Raw genomic sequence first — 5242 nt, 5'->3', positions numbered from 1 at the left:
TGATATATCTGGTCTTGTATTGTTAGCGAGATACATTAGTGCACCAATAACACTAAGATAAGGTACTTCAGGACCAACGAGCTCCTTATTACATTCACAAGGTCAAAATGGGTCTTTATCTATGACTAGTGATCTCACTATCATTAGAGTACTCAATGGTATGTCTTGTCTACGTAAAATTTTTTCAAAAGTTTCTCAGTATAAGTTGACTGATGGATGAATATGCCATCCTTCAAATGTTCAATTTGTAAACTAGGGCAAAATTTTGTCTTTCCGTGATCTTTTATTTCAAATTTTTTTTAAAATAATCCGTAGTTTTTAGAATCTTTTCGGATGATCCAATGATATTTAAATCATCAACATATACTGCAATAATAACAAATTTTAGATTCAAATTTTTTTATGAACACACATGGGTATACACAGTCATTTTTATATCCATCCTTCAATAAGTATATTCACTGAGACGTTTATACCACATAAGTCCGAATTATTTTAATCCATACAAGAATTTTTTAAATCTTACTAAACAAATATCCGGAAGAATTATTATATGCTTCAGGAACTTTAAATCCTTCAGGAATTTTCATATACATGTCTTTATCAATTGAGCCATATAAATAGGCTGTAACAATATTCATTAGATGCATGTCAAGCTTTTCATGATCTACCAGATTAATAAGATATCTTAATGTAATTAAATTCACCATAGGAGAATATTGTTTCTATATAGTCAATACCAGATTTTTGTGAGAATTCTTGTGCTACTAGTGGTACTTTATATGTTTTCATTTCATTTTTCTCATCATGTTTGCGCACAAAAATTCACTTGTATCCCACTGGTTGTACACCTTCAGGTGTTTTGACTATAAGACTAAAAATTTTACGTTTTCTAAGAGAAATTAATTCAGCTTGAATTGTTTCCTTTCATTTTGACCAAACATCTCTTTATCTACATTCTTGGATAAATTTTGGTTCATGATCCTCATCTTTCTTTATTAATTCATCAATAGCAACATTATAAGTAAAAATGTTATCAACAACAGTATACTTTCGGTCCCATATTTTTTCAGTAGTGACATAACTTATCGAGATCTCTTCATTTTCAAATACTTGAACCTCTTCAAAGGTTTCATCAATACTTATGTCTTCAGATACCCTTTGAGTACTTGCCTCCATATTGTGACCATTATAATTAATTATCTCTCTTTTTTTCAGGAATTTTTATCCTTAGAACGGATTGGTCTTCCATGCTTTAGGCATGGATTACTTTCATTTGCATTAGCAAATTGTACTTCTAAAACACTTATTCTTATTGGTGCATTTGCAGCTAAAATGTGAGATTTTGTTACTTTTTTTAGGTCAGTAAGTGCAGATGACAATTGATTTGCAATATTTTACATATGAATTAACCACTGCACAAACTAGAAGAAAGAGCGGATAATTTCTCTAACACACATTTTTTTTATATCATAGTTGTAATATATAGATATTCATTATTTTCTTCTCTTGCAATTTCTACATGGTATCCATTTTGCCAAATATCTTTAAAACATAGCAAATTTTTATGAGACTTACTTGATAGTACTACATTATTTATAAAGAACTTGGTTTCTTTAGGTAATACTATAATAGCTCTTTCAGAGCTTTCAATCATTTTTGTACTACCAATAATCGTACATACATTTGTTTTCTTTGTAATAAAAAAGATAAATGTCTTTTATTTTTAAGTATTGTATGAGTTGAAACATAGTTAGTGAGAGACGTACTTTTTCATTATTGAATTTGAATGAAACGTGAAAAATATCTATATTTTCGTTATGAAAATAAAAAAATTACCATTAATAGAAAAAATACAAAAGTTTCAAAAAAATTGAAAACTATAACCAAAAGAAAAAAAACTAACTAAGAAGAAGAAGGAAAAAAATTAAAATGATAGATGTTTACCTTCTTCTAGAATAAATTTGCTTCATCCAAATAAGTAGCATCGCTTAGATAGTGTTTGGTGTGGAGAGACAGAAACAGAAAGACTAAGACTGAGAGACAGAAACTAAGAGACAGAGATTGAAATAAATTTCAGTATTCTGTTTGGTGCAAAGTGGGAGACAAAAATTAAAACAAGAATAAAATTCTAATTTAATTTGTATAAAAGATAAAATTAGAATTAATTAATTAAAATGAAGGTATTTTAGGTATAAAATATTATTAAAGTTTCAGTCTCTATCTCTAAAAATTTTAGTCCCCTGTGTCCCTACTTTTTGGAGGTACTGAAATATTGAAATTTTTTAGACAGAAACAGAAATTTTAGTACAAGTCTCTGAACCAACAAACATGATAATGAGTCTCGGTCTCTCGGTCTCTGTCCCAGTTCTCAAAACAAACGCTACCTTAAATTACTAAAATGACTTCTTCGAGACTTGCATTAGTTGCTAAGATCAATGATATTATCAAAAGCTGCAAAAATATCACCTAAAAAAATTCACGAATCGAAAATTAAATATAATTAAAATTTCGATCCAATCCGTAGTAAAATCATCCATACTAATAATAACACGAAACTATACTCTTTTCATTGGTCTCTTGATAATCATAAAATAGAGAAGAGTTTCTCACCTCAAATATTCATGAGATAATATAAGCAAAAAAATTCACAAAATCCCAAAAGCATTCATTATAATTTAGATGCTTACCACTACCCAAGCACTAGTCATGTGGGTACATATTTTCACATAAATTAATGCACAATGCCAAAACTTTTCGGTTCCGAATTCGCTTTTTACACCGTTGAATACATTTTTGTCGCTTCACATACGTAACTAATCCAATAATCCACATTGTTATTATTAAGTTGTTTCTAGCCATATGTCTCTCTCTTTTTGGCTTGCAGTCACAAACTTATAATATAGAAAACATTTCAAGTGCACCGGAGAATATCGATGCACCAGTTATTTTAATCGTTGATTTTAATTAATATATATTATATATTTTTTATAATTCAGATCTATAGTCAAAACAATTGGTGCACCAGTACTCCCAGTGCACTTAAAATGTTTCCTATAATATATTACTCTTTATATAGGTTTAGTGTCAACGAACAAATTTTGCCCAAAGTACTCTTCCTAATTATTTTTATTATATGTAATATGTTTCTTGATTAATTTATTAGAATATTCTTTGTTTTGATTATGTCCCTCCCTTCATTAAAAGTTGTAAATTACGAATAATGACAAAACAGAATGTGCTCATTATAAAACTAAGAGTTGTTTTAGAATACTCTATTAATTTTTTAAACGTGTTTGCCTCTTAAGCTTCATGAAGTTTTATATAATATGTATAACGGGGTGGCATTAGTTGTTCTTGAATATAAAAAGCAAATTAAAAAAATACGTAAAAGTTAAAAGCTATTTATACGTTAAATTAAATCAATATTTATTTTTAAAATTTCAATATACCCAAGTTCAAAAAGTTTTATAGTCATAAAAGTAGATTGATTTGTTTCGATTACAATCCGAATAGTGAATTAAACTTTTAACTTTATGCAAATTCTATTTATTATTCTGGAATCCTGAAGCATAGCTCGGTCTTGATAAATTTCAATTAATTACTTCATTTCCACTAATAATGTCTATTCCTTCGAGTCCTCAACCCAGTTTAAAAATTGGAATTTTGCATAATAAGTATTTGATATTCAACAACTCCTGTGAAAACAATAATCTCAAAATTTCAAATATTTATCTACCCAATCATAAAGTAGATCGGCAGCTACTCCTTCGATACTAAAAGAATTTTTCTAATATATATAGCACCCTTCATGGTATATGTTGATTCAATCTTTACATATTTTAAATTTTTCAGAGAATATATAATATAGTGATTTATTATCAATACCAATGTACTTTTGTATGGCCAAAGAAAAACTACTTGTTGCATGCAAAATATTAACATACAAGAAGTGATAGTTCTCTGATTAAAAAAGAACATGATGAACAAGAGATAAAGAAAAATTAGGTTGGTCCGTAATAAAGCATAGCACTTGTGCCCTTTTTAGAAAAACAAGATTTCTCGAGAACTTTTTTAGAAGCTCCAAACCAAACACTACAAAAATAACGTCGAATACTATTGAATTTAGTGTCGGAGGTTAGCGATAGATTTATCGGCGGATTTGATGATAAATTCGTCGATAAAAAAATTATCGTCGAATTCAATTTTTCGACATAAATTCACCGGTAATAATTAAAAAAAAATTGGCACAATCATTACCGTCGAATTTATAGAAGAAAAATCCCACAAAAATGTAATTAAATGAAACGCGTAAATGAAATAACTTCTAAACGTGTTGCTTTGATTTGAAAAATATGATAATGAATAAAATAATTTAACATTAGAGCTGCTGTATATTCAGAATTTATGTAATAAACGATCAAAATATATTTTTTAGCAATCTTTAGTGGATTACTGCTCTAAGATATATTTGAGGACAATTGGCTCTTTTATATTTATATTATTATGTTTGAATATTTTAGGAGGATTTATGGCTGAAATGCGTGGACTTTTAAATTTGAACATTTAATATTGAACTAGTAGAGATTGGGCATTTGCTGATGTTAATTATGGTAGGAGTATTGGTATGTTTTTCACTTTTGGGTGACTATTTATTTGTTTGTTTTCTTGCCATCCAAAAAATATTCATTGTAAATAATTTTTTATTTGAATTTGTGCTTATTACAATCTATTATAGTCAGTTTCAGTTATTGAAAAGAGAAAAATAAACTGATTAATATTTTTTGAAAGGTTATGGGAGAGAGTATAGAGAACGGTCTTAGACCATCTCCAGTAGGGAACTCATTTCAATTCTTATTTATGGCCCACATATCATAAAAAGTAACTCCACATCAGCTTTTGTGTCATAAACGGTAAATAGGAACTCAAAGCATCTCTCTCTTCTCCATTAGGAGGAACTAACTTTAGTTCCTGTTATAGTCCCACTTAATTAATTAATTAAAATACTTAAAATTAATGTAATTAATTTTTTTAATAATATTATTTAAATTTATAAATTTAAAAATAATTCACTATTAAAAGATATTAATATTAAATAAATTCATATATAATAATAATATACAATATATAATTCGGGATTACACTAATTTATAGTTTTGTGTTTACAATTGCTAATTTTAATAATATCGTTAGCATTTTAAATTTTAAAAATAAAAATAACTAACTCAACTAAGAATTATTT

The sequence above is a fragment of the Arachis hypogaea genome, chromosome 16 (genome assembly GCF_003086295.3).
Source record: "Arachis hypogaea cultivar Tifrunner chromosome 16, arahy.Tifrunner.gnm2.J5K5, whole genome shotgun sequence".
NCBI classification, from domain to species: domain Eukaryota; kingdom Viridiplantae; phylum Streptophyta; class Magnoliopsida; order Fabales; family Fabaceae; genus Arachis; species Arachis hypogaea.
The sequence above is the reverse complement of the archived record's forward strand: the minus strand, read 5'-3'. Positions refer to the sequence as shown.